This window comes from Taudactylus pleione, unplaced genomic scaffold (assembly GCF_031769625.1).
Source record: "Taudactylus pleione unplaced genomic scaffold, aTauple2 ptg000792l, whole genome shotgun sequence".
Taxonomy (NCBI): domain Eukaryota; kingdom Metazoa; phylum Chordata; class Amphibia; order Anura; family Myobatrachidae; genus Taudactylus; species Taudactylus pleione.
In genome coordinates, this window is record NW_028285194.1 from 4,976,845 (window position 1) to 4,989,419 (window position 12,575).

Here is a 12,575-nt window from a genome sequence, read left to right on the forward strand (position 1 = left end):
GGGCAGCTCCTTGGTGTAAAAGGGGTGAGGGTTGGATCGCCGGGTCGAGTGACCCGGCAATCCAACCCAGGTAAATAGCAGGGTTTAACATGGGAGTAACCCGTGAAACCCTGCTGTGTGTACGGTGCACTCCGGGTCTTGATGACCTGCAGTGCGCCGCAAGCCAGCCGATTGGTCCGGCTTCAGTGGCGCTTAGCAATGATGTCATCTCCAAGCGTCCACTTTCATGCCGGAAAAGCCGGGTCTATGCAGACCCGACTGCGGTGTGAGAGGCGCCGACTCGGGAATATGCCGAGTCGGCGCCGGCTAAATTCCGTGTCTGATCCGGATAGGAACCCTGTTCCAACTCCAGGTTCAGACCCGGAATTTTGGTGGAAAAGGGGTATTTTAGGGGGAGTAAATTGGTTAGTAAAGAATTGGGTTTTAGAGTTTACCTATACAGTAGGTTCAGGGATTAGGTACAGTAAATGACTATTGACATTTATTAAGGGAGTGAGAGCTTATTGTATTCGGGGCCATGTATTTGGGGATATAATTACTAGGTGGGTACACATCATTTGGAGGAAGTAAATGTAAAGTGTTAATTTATAGTGTTATTTTGTTTATATTATGGTGAAGGTCGTCCAGTTTAAATAATCGCTAATGAAATTATTCTCTGAATTAGACGACACTGAAATATAACAGTTAGAATAAAGATATCTTATTATTACATTATTGGTGTTATTGGTTTAGTTGCACTTCAAATTACTTTATATCCTTAACATAATCTTTATCTTAGAGCTAGCATTCTTGTTCTGATGCAGTAAAGATCTGGTGGAAAAATCCTTGTTCTAGAAACTGCTTATAGTTCCATCCCCTATGTTTTAGTACACCTCGACACCAGGATATAAAATACGTGTTTTTATAGATTGACCCTACAATCTTGATCTATATTGTCCTATTGGAGTGGGCACCTGAAGTATTAAAGGTAGTTCTAGTTTCAACTCCAGTGTTCCACCAACAACCCAATAGTAAGGCTGATTGGTATTACCATTATGGTATAGAGTCTTTTTTTTTCACTGATTAAGGCTTTTGAGCCAGGCATTTTGATCTGGGTTCCTCTTTTGAAGGGGGGGGACTGAAGTAGTAATCTTAATTCTTAAAGTTTCCTATAGTTCTACATCAGTGTTTACACAACTATACCAAATTGTCTCATGCAATACAAAAAAGGGGTACAGCACACCTAGATTGTGGATTTTGTACTGTTCCTTTAAAAAACCTACTGCTACATTATACCTAACAATTTAATTTCATCCTGTCTATTTTCTATTATCATGCCCCTAACCTGCAATTTAAATGAATGCTTGAATGTGTCCACCCATCCGTACAGAAATGCAAAATTTTGCAATCCCATACAGTATACAGTATGCTGACATCCTGATGTGTAATCCAGGTGTTTCCCTGTAAAAACAGATGCAAAAAATAGAAGCTTGCAATTAATCATATGACATCAATGTAAACTGTTCAAAAATGAGTCAATTTAAGGCCAGAACTTCATAGAAAAACTACTATTTCAGGTCCTCAAAATACCATAATCATACCCATCTTCAAGGTCTCTAGCCTTCCACTATCTCAGAATGAGGCCAGCCTTATTGGACAACAAAAACCCTGAAAAAACAAGACTGCTGTAATTATTACTTTATTGTGTGTATATAGACATAAAATATATTCTTACATTTGGATGCTCAAACCTCCAGTTTACTGCTGGAAAAAATACTGAATGTTTTAAGCAAAATAATTCTGCACTATGCCAATTAAAATGCCAATCATTTCAGTGGGTGACAAAGTAATAAACATTGCACTGGCTGAATTTGTGACTAATACAAAGAGGTAAATTACTGGCCCCTGTCGGGATCTTGACCATCAGGATGCCGCTGTCGGTCTTCTGACGGCATCACGTCCGCCAGTATATCATACCGATTCCTTTCCTAGGATGATGCATACATTCTCATGCATGTTTAGACAACATATCCATTCTCTCATGTGTTCTGGCAAAAACTCGCATGACAAAACGCGTTTGTTTTCACCATCGAAAAACACGATTTTGCAAATCTCACTATTTGGTAAATTTTAGAGTTTGCTCTGGAAAAACGCATGCGTGGGAACCTGTTTGAGTTTAATCTCACCCAAACTTGATCCTTAGTAAATTTACCCCATAGAGTTATTTTTAATGCTATTGCATGTTCACTGTCTGGAAAAATAGTTGTTTTAAAGTAAATGGTAGGAAAATGTTTTGAATTATGTTTTTCCATGTTAGCAAAAGTACAATCTCAATAAGAAATATCATAATGTATAATTAATTAAATTGATAACATTGCATTGTATTGTAGCTCCTTCTCCATTGTGATTTGGAACAAGGTTCTGAACTAAGGGGCTAATTCACCTTAGGACGGAATTACAAAGCTGCACGCAGGCAGCTTTGTAATTCCGTCCTTGCTAGTATGCAAATGCAGCAGGAGGTGTATGATACCCCCTGCTGTATTTGCAATCCCAGCACTGTGACCGAGGTCCCATTTGTGGTAACGCTGACTGTCCCCGTCCCTGCACCGCCCCTTATATGTTTCTGCCTGTCAATCAGGAAGAGGCATAGAAGGGGCTGCATGTTAATACGCAGGACCTGTTCTGCACATTCACAGATCAGATCCTGCGCATGTGCAGATTCCCGATAATCGGGAATCTGCGATCAGCCCCTAAGATATCTATTCTTTAGTGACAGTATCTGCATTATAAAACATTAATAACTATAAAATATAACATATATACAGTATGAATATCCAGTCACATCAGGGGTCCCTATATAATGGACTCGGGTTTCTAAACCTACGTTTATACATTTATTGAAAAAAAGTTTTATAAAATAGAGATACACAATTTTTAAAAAGATACACATTTTTTTAAATAAACTTTAATCTGTAATTGGGCAAATGATTACCCAAGACCCTAATTTGCCACTTGCTAAATAAAATTAAAATCTTATTTCAAGCTTTCTTGGATTGATGTACAGTAGATCAACAAGGAAGTATGTTTCGTATTTCTTTCTTTAATCGTCCACATGGGGAAATGCAAACATTCTGGGATTTGACACCCAATACCAGGCTATTGACCTCATATTACAATGTGTAAGGCCTGAAAAAAACGGTGCCCAACAAAATTTTGATTAAAATCAATCAGATTATTACTCACTTCCTTGGTAAATGTATTTGGAAGATGTCTGCATTTGACCCATGAGTTCATTAATCTTCTTATTGCATTAACAGTTCCTAATGCTGATGAAAGTGATCCGTCCAACTGATCTGAGGGACCAAATGGACATATCTCAGATGAGGATGTATGGAAACAATAGATGGAAGAAGGTCGACAACTACAAATATTCAACATGTCAAAAGGTCGAAACACACATGGTGAACACATTTTTTTTTAGGTTTAGACACTCACCCCTACAGTTAGGGTTAGGCACCAGGAAAGAGGGTTAGGGTTAGGCACTTATTGGAGGGTTAGGGTTAGGCACTAGAAGGGATGGTTAGGGTCAGGCACCTACCCTGATGGTTAGGATTAGGCATCAGGGAGGGTTAGGGTGAAAATTAGGGTTAGAAAAAAATGTGTCAACCATTTGTGTGTTGACCATTTTCATGTCAACATTTTGACCAATTCGACCATTTTTACATGTTGACCTACTCCCGTGTCAACCTTTACTGTGTCAACATTTTGTCCCTGTCGACCTATTGGGCCTGTCTAACATCTGGTGTCTATGTAGACCTTGTTGACCTTTTACTGTCTATCTTTTATACCATAACCACATACAGTAGTGTCTAAATAAATCAAACCTACTGTATGCTAGCCTCAGCAAGTTGGACAACTTTGACATTGATACTTGTGAGCGTTTTTAAGATATTATTTCTTCTATTGTATTAACTTTAGTTAAGTACACAAGTTTTTGCTTAATCTTTGGTAAAAGTAATGTTTTATGTAAATTTTGATAAACCTCTTTATATACAGTACTTGAGAGTAACATCATTTATTTCCAGATATTATCATTAAAGATCATTCTGTGTCTAAGATATAATTTTATATAAAAGCTAAGGAAGTAATTTACCATTTTCTATATTGGCTATTGAAGGTAACAGGACAACCATCAGGGGGATTCAGATGCAATGCCTGCAAGAGGTGCCATTGTTTATTAGGGGGCACACTACAACCTTCTTACCTTGCCCTATTGACTTGAACTTTGTTTACTTCAAATTTATGCCCAGCACAGTCCACCAGGGTCCTATGAAGTAGGGGAGACTCCCAGTCTAACAGTCTCAGTTACATCATATTAAGAAGGGAGATATCAGATGAGGATGCATGGAAGCAGATAAATGTAAGTAGGTTTGGAGAGTCTGGGACATATCTGATGTGTGTCTGGGACACATGCAAGCTTTCAGCACTTCAACATGATCAAGGTGAAGAAGAAGAAGGAACTGTATTTAATGGAGGACAAGGAGACAGCCATAATGGTAGCCCTGGAGCTGTCAACCGGTTAATGTGCAGCACATTGATTAATGCAAAGATGAATTTTAGAGCTCTACAATAAATGAAATTGCTCACTGTTTATGGAACCCAATCAGTATTTTTTTCGTAATTCAGTGGCTTTACAGAACATGAATTCACGCAAATACAATAGTAAAAAGGTAACAGTGCTGATAAAATAAAAATATAAAAAGCTGCTTGAATGTAATAAAACCAATTATTTAATAATAAACAATAATTTCTGCATTAAAATCCAATAGCTAATATCACAAGTAATACATTAGTACTCTAAAGTAAGTCCATTATAGTATAGGCCACTCTGGAGAACCATAAGAACAAAGTGTCCAATATAATTTCAATTACCATCCAGAGAATTCCCAGTAAATAGATTTAGCCAGACATGGAAGATCAAATTTTGCAATCATTGGTCAGCAACATTTGGGATCTGGCATAAGAATTCCTTCTATGTGGTAGACTAACCTGGGATGGAGTATAGAGGAGGTACAAATGAGTGGTGCAGTACTGAACGTGATTCGCTGTGGCAATCACCTCACAGTTATTTAAGCAGCATACTCTGCTCTCCAAAATGACCTCATACCCACAGACGTTCAAGACAGTGAGAATCATTTTAAGGCAAAAAAGTGCAAAGTCCAACCATTCATCTTCATGCAAGTGAACACTATTTTCTTTCCAGTTGCTATTTATCAGAAAATTGTCCCCACACGCTGACAGTGTCCCCTGGAGGAAGACATGGACACTGCTTGTTTTGTTTGTACTGTGACCCATAATATGATGGCAGCCCTGGAGGGCACTATTTTGAGTCTACAGGGATTCACAAAATTCAAAATTGAATTTGAAATATAGCAAATTTTTAAGGATTTTTACTAGGGAATTGCATTCTAAACTCTATTATCCCTGATATTTTCTTAACAATGGTTAACACTTTCAATAGCTAAATATAAAGATAGCATTTAATCATTGCCTGCCCTCCTACTTAAATTTGATATGCAAAAAAGGATAATAATTTAGATTCAAGTCATATTTTGTAATATGATTTGGTATTTTAGATGTATTCTAAAAATGAATTTAATGCATCCCTGCAGCAGAGGAATTTTATTTAGAATAACAACATAACAATTCTTCCAAATAAAATTGTGCTCCATCTGTATATAGCTGATACTGTGCTTCCAATAAACAATCAGTGTGGTACTATGAGAGAAAAATAGCATAGAACTTCTTTTAAACAGGCTGTAGATCATGTGACCAAAAGACAAGCATTACATCTAAATGTATTTACACACATCCAAATGTACCTACTTGTACATCAAAATGATAGATGATAACATTAGTTATATAGAATGGAATATTTATCATAAGTTCAACACCATGGCCAATGCTACTCTCTTCTTTGTTCTAAATACAATGTTCCCATGAGCTGTCATTCTTCTGCTTTTTAATTCATAATATACATAAGTAATATAAATAAAATCAACTTTCATTCTACATATTAGAGATGATATAGGGGTAGATTTGGGGGGCAACACTTCTACTTGTCTGTTTTAGTAGCTTAACTAAATCTCTTACTTAGTGTCAATACACAAAATAATTTACAGTATTTCTCTAAAATATCTCTAAAAATATAAGAATAATTTGATCATATAGATAACTAGTTGAAGGTCCCGGCATTGCCTGGGTTTCAATCTTCAAGTTATTAAGTTTTATTATGTGATGTCATCCAAATCCATCCAGTGGAAGGCCCAGAACAGGCTCCCCGGGTCAAAGTTCTGACCAGCTTCCACCAACGGGAGGTCTAACTGGGACCTCAACCCCTAGTACGTCTTCTGGGATCCAATGTTACCACTCTGTGAAGTGTTTGTACAAATTATGTAATGTCGTCTAAATCCATCCAATAGAAGGTCCAGAACAGGCTCCCTGGGTCAAAGTTCTGCCCGGTGCATTCCGCCATGAGGTCCAACTGGGACCTCAACCACTCCTTTAAGCATCCCAGACCAATTGCCTCCCTTCTGTGAATATTTCATCCAAATCCATCCAGTTGAAGGCTTAGAACAGGATCCCTGGGTCAAACTTCTGCCCAGTGTACGGGAGGTCTGACCAGGACCCTAATCCCCCTTAAACCTGGCCAGCATCCAACTGGACCAACTCGCATTGGGTTCATTCCAATCGGTGCAGGGGTGTCTGAATGCATAACCAGGCAGTCAGACAAACAAACGAAAAGACCAATATACTGTATACAAGATATTTTGCTCAAAACTAATAAGCTTTTGTCAAAATGTTAATCTTCTTTTGTGTACTCCTCTGGTACAGTATTTACCGGTGTTCTTGGTACTTGAGTTAGTGCATTGTACAATATGGTGAACCAACTTTGGATAGGCACTGGCCCTTGATATGTATTGTTTTTTTATTTGTTACACCATAAGCTTCATTTGATTCACATAAGCTTGATAAATCTTACTTTTAAGTACAGATAATATACAGTATATAATCAGTCATGTAATTTGTTCCGAGTTTAGACCCGGCATGATTGCCACCAAAACTAACTGACTCAGGGGCCTATTCATTAAACCTAAAAATTTGATGGAGATAATTAGGTTTAGAACTCGCATGGAGTTCTACCTAATTATAGGTGGAATTCATCATTCCACCTCTCCATAAGTATCTATTCCGAAAAGCTGTCATTTTTGCGATGACAGCATTTCGGGAAATAGATACTTTTCCCTGCCTACACTTCCCTATCGCATCTGGAAACAGTGCTGCGCATGCGCTGTTACATCCGCAAAACCAGCGCATGCGCAGCACTGCCTACAGATGCGTTAAGGTAGTGTACCCCCCCTGACCCTCCCCACCCCCCTCTGCTCACCTCCCCCCCCCGACTTACCTGTCCGCGCAGCAGCCTCCGGCTCCATCCTGCTGGTCTGTCATGTGGTTTCCCAGCAGACCACAAATTTTTTTTTTCTTTTTCTAAACTTTCTTGTGCTCTGCTGGGGAGCACACATGTCCGACCAGCCTCCGGAGCCTGAGGACGGAGCAGAGCGTCGGGGGGACTCGTCGGGGTACCTGCACACGCGGATACAGGTAAGTTGATTCTGCTATTCGCCACCTCACAGTGGCGAATAGTAACTGCATCAAATTCCGAAAATTCATAATTTTCGGAATTTGATGAATACCACAATTTCCACATCCCCATACTAATGTATGGGGAGTGTGGAAATTAACGCAGGGGAACTTAGCAAGGAGATATCTGTGATATCTCCTGTGCTAAGTCTGTTCATGAATACCAAAATAACGTTATTTAAGGAAAATGTCCTTAAAACCGTTATTTTAGTGTTGATGAATAGGCCCATTATTCTTTGCTTTATGTAAAAGCTGATAATGAGACTGAATAGATACAGCTGGCCTCTGCATCACATAGCCTCTTGTGCACAATGGAGATTACAAGGCACTTTAAAAGAGGAGGATGTAGTGCACTGTTTTCTGTACTGCATGGAATACTTGCTTCCTTTGCAATCTATGGACTAAAGGTAAGCACATTTTGGTGGTAAATAGGTTACTAGAAGAGGCAGCAATTGTGGTACTTGTGAAGCTCTGTAGAATGTGCAAAGGTCTGTGGGATTTGAGGGATTGCTGGGGTCTGAGAGTATATGGAGGTCTGAGGACCTATGGGTCATTTTATGGTAAATTGGGGTCTGATGGCAATTTGTGGAATTTTGTGGCAAGCCAGGTTGTGAGGCCATGTTAAGCCATTTTTTGGCACATTAGTGGTATGTGGGGACAGATTGGGATAAGTGATGTGGAGGTGGTAAGTTTTTCCCCAACCTTTGCTGTAGTAGTTAATGTAAGGATTTAAGAGCAGCACCTTCCTCATAGCACAGAATGGAAATTATAATTTAAAAAATGAATAGTATAATTTTACAACAAATGTGGTTAAAAAAAAATGTTTTAGGCTGTAAAAATGTCCTTTTTGTTTTTTTCAGTCCTTAAATAAGTTGTTGGTTTCTGTGCTTAATGTGTTAAAATGAATAAAGCAAAGTATTAACACGACATATGTATACTGAATATATGTATATATATAGAGAACAAAGTAGGCAGGGCAGCACTCCTCCACATACAGCAACAACAGCAAATAATCTCAGGTGCCCTCTGCTGCAGCCAGAAAACAATCAGACAGCAAAACATAAACAGCAGCGAGATGGCGGCACTCAATGCAAAAAAAATTGATTCTGCGGGCAGGTTGTTCACCAACGTTTCAATACGTGTTGTATTTTCGTCAGGGTGCAAGGTCTTGCACCCTGACGAAAATACAACACGTATTGAAATGTTGGTGAACAATCTGCCTGCAGAATCAATTTTTTTTGCATTGAGTGCCGCCATCTCACTGCTATATATATATATATATATATATAATATATATATATATATATATATATATAAAATTATATTTATTAATAGTTCTAAACAAGTTACTTTGTATATTATATTTAATGTCCCTTAACCACTTTCCTGGCGTGGTTGCATGTGTTAGTAAAAAAAATGTTTTTGATACCATTTTGCCGTAGGTGGGACATACAGTACTGCATATTTAAAGAGTGTGTTAACTAACAGTGGGCCCGATTCAGAGCCGGATGCTATTTGTGGACGGTTGTTCTAAAAAAGGGGCCGGATATTTAAATTGAGCGCTCGCTCTTTGTGGTGTGTTGACGCCTCTATGGCAGAGCGAGCGTCCGAAAAATGCACTCGCTATTTTGTAAAGACGCCCCTTTGCCGTTCGCATCACACATCATCTCCGGTATTTATTAGATTAATCGGGAACATCGAAAGGCATCTGAACTGCTCGCAGTGCTTGTGGTAGGATTTTCTTCAAACTATCTCTGCGAACAGTTCAGGCTAAAAGACAACCAAGTGACGTGGGTGATGACGCTCCTTTACTAATTATGCACTCTAATTAAACGCCCTTTTGACCGTTAGGCACTCCACTCCCCCGTTTTCAAGCACCTTCCCCTGTTACCACCCACAAACGGTACATTCTGTCAATCAAATTAGCAGCCCCTCGCTGTTTTACAAGCGCACGATTTCTGACTGCAATGACTGGTTTGCGCATTCACATTATGACCCATAAGCATGCAAAGTTGTGCGAACATCGCTCAGAGCGAACGAGCGGCCGCTTACGAGCGGCTCGGAATCAGGCCCAGTATTTTTACACAATTTTTTTTTCTCTTAAACTAATTTATTGATTACCACACAATGAGTGGCAGTTGGCCTTTTTTGGGTGCTTCTGGTACAAGGGTCTATTATTTTTAGGATCCAAACAAATAAAGGTGCCTTCCATCCATCTGGTACTAGTCAAAAGGAGGAAACTCATTTGGATGATATTTGAAACTTTAAAGCTTTCAGTTAAGCATACATTCCAAGATTGTATTATGTATGCATAATCATTAACTTTTTTAATTAATTCTACATTTATTTGAAATATTACACACCCTCTTGGTGTTGGTCTTGGTGTTCAGGGGAGGAAGAAAATAATTTGGTGAGTAAAACAGCTGCCGGGCATGAAATTTAAATCTATGTTTACTTTTTACTTTACCAACTGACGTGAGGGCTGGTCTTTTCCTTATCTTGCTGGATTTAGTATGTATACTGTATATACAACCAGCACTCCACTCATCCACATCAAATATCTGCCCTGGTGCCCTCCTGGATGTGTAAACATTTTGTACACAAGCTAAAAAGAAGGCGGCACTCACACGTACATGAAAATTAAGAATCCAGGTGACAAACTGTGTCAATGCTTAATGATTCAGTATAAATACAACACAGGCCTCACAGTATAAACACAAACAGCCCCACAGAAACAGAACAATACCAATACCACTTACCTACATACATATATACACATATCATAATTAGGGGTGAGCGGGTTCGGATTTCTTAAATCCGAGCCCCCCCGATCCGAGGCAGATCCGAGTCAGGCTCGACTTTTCCCGCCTGACTCGGATCTGAAATCGAGGCAAAATGTCATCATCCTGCCTTCCGGGTCTCGCGTGTTTTGGATTCCATATAAGGTACCCGCGTCGGCGCCATTTTCTCACTCGGCTGTGGACAGTGAAGAGGGAGGGTGGGAGTTAGGGCTGGCTGGGCTGTGTAGTGTAGTGTAGTGTAGTGTAGTGCAGAGTAGTGTTGTGCTGTGCTGTGCTGCTGTAGTCCATAGGGGCTGTGTCCACTACTTCAAAGTCCATAGGGGCTGGCTGTGTTGTGCTGTGCTGCTGTTGTTAATAGCGGCTGTGTCCACTACTTCAAAGTCCATAGGGGCTGGCTGGACTGTGTTGTGCAGTCAGTTCTCCATAGGGGCTGTGTCCACTCCAAAGTCCTGTGCAGTGTCCCAGTCCTAAAGGGGTGCTGTAGTGTTGTCCAGGGGGTGCTCTGTCCATCAGGGGTGCTCCCCCCAAGTGCTAAAATAATAATATTTTTTGTGTGTTTGTGAATTGTGTGCGCAGTAGCCGCACGTGCATCAACAAAGTAGTGCCAAGCGTGCGCCTGTGTCATAAGTAAAGGGCCGGCTGGCTTGACCGTTAAAGGGTGCTGTAACCCCCAAAGTACACTCCAAACCAAATAAAAAAATATTTTCTGTGTTTGTGAATTGTGTGCACTGTGGCTGCACGTGCATCAACAAAGGAGCAGCGCCAAGCGTGCGCCTGTGTCCCATAAGTAAAGAGCCGGCTGGCTCATTTCTTAAAGGGTGGTGTAACCCACAAAGTGCATTACTCTCCAGCAAAAATAAAAAAATATTTTCTGTGTTTGTGTGCGCTTTAGCCGCACATATATATCAATATAACATAAATGGAGGACCAAACTTTTTCTGATAAAAATAAAATAGGGAAAGATCAAGAACCACTTCCTCCTAGTGCTGTTGCTGCTGCTGGGAGTTGTTCATCATCCCAGAGAGGAAGTAGGAACACCACTACTTTTACTAAACAATTGACCCTCCAACAGTCCCTAGCGATGAGGATGAAGTACGACAGCAGTCATCCTGAAGCAAAATGTATAACTGAGGCCTTGACTGCTATGTTGGTGTTAGACGTGGGTCCGGTATCCGCCATTAGTGCAGTGGGATTTAGACAATTGATGGAGGTAGTGTGTCCCCGGTTCCAAATGCCATCTAGATTCCACCTGCATCCTCAAAGCAGCAGCGACAAGCGTGCGTCTGTCTGTTAAAGGGTGGTGTAACCCTCAAAGTGCGCTCCACAAACAATAAAAAAATTCTTATTTTTTTTTCTGTCTTTGTGAAATGTGTGGGCTGTAGCCGCACCTGCATCCTCAAAGCAGCAGCGACAAGCATGTGTCTGTCTGTTAAAGGGTGGTGTAACCCTCAAAGTGCGCTCCACAACCAATAAAAAACTTCTTATTTTTTTTTCTGTCTTTGTGAAATGTGTGGGCTGTAGCCGCACCTGCATCCTCAAAGCAGCAGCGACAAGCGTGCGTCTGTCTGTTAAAGGGTAGGGTAACCCTCAAAGTGCGCTCCACAAACAATAAAAATAACAGCATCCAAGTAGGCATGTCAGACAGTCCGTACCTGTACTGGCAGGAAAAAGAAGCAATTTGGAGGTCCCTGTACAAACTGGCTGTATTTTACCTGAGTTGTCCCCCCTCCAGTGTGTACTCTGAAAGAGTGTTTAGTGCAGCCGGGAACCTTGTCAGCGAAAGGCGTAGGAGGTTGCTTCCACAAAATGTGGAGAAGATGATGTTCATAAAATGAATTATCAACTCTTCCAGGGAGACCAGCTCCTGAACGTACAGAGGGACCTGTGGTTGTGGATTCCAGCGGGGACGAATTAATACTCTGTGAGGATGTACACAACACTGAAGAGGGTGAGGAATCGGTGGATGAGGAGGATGAGGACAACATCTTGCCTCCGTAGAGCCAGTTTGTGCAGGGACAGATTAATTGCCAGCTTGTTTTGTGGGGGCCCAAACGAACCAATCATTTCAGCCACAGTCATTTGGCAGACCCTGGC

General features: G+C 40.4%; 1 long non-coding RNA gene across 1 annotated transcript in view; it reads left to right on the forward strand.

Annotated features, from left to right (window-relative positions):
• Positions 1–8,018: 8,018 nt before the first annotated feature.
• The window catches only part of LOC148474965 (uncharacterized), a 111,304-nt gene continuing 106,747 nt past the window's right edge, over positions 8,019–12,575 (forward strand). Inside the window, exon 1 of the long non-coding RNA XR_015872805.1 lies at positions 8,019–8,087. This is a non-coding gene — a long non-coding RNA (uncharacterized LOC148474965). The remainder of the gene's footprint in view (positions 8,088–12,575) is intronic.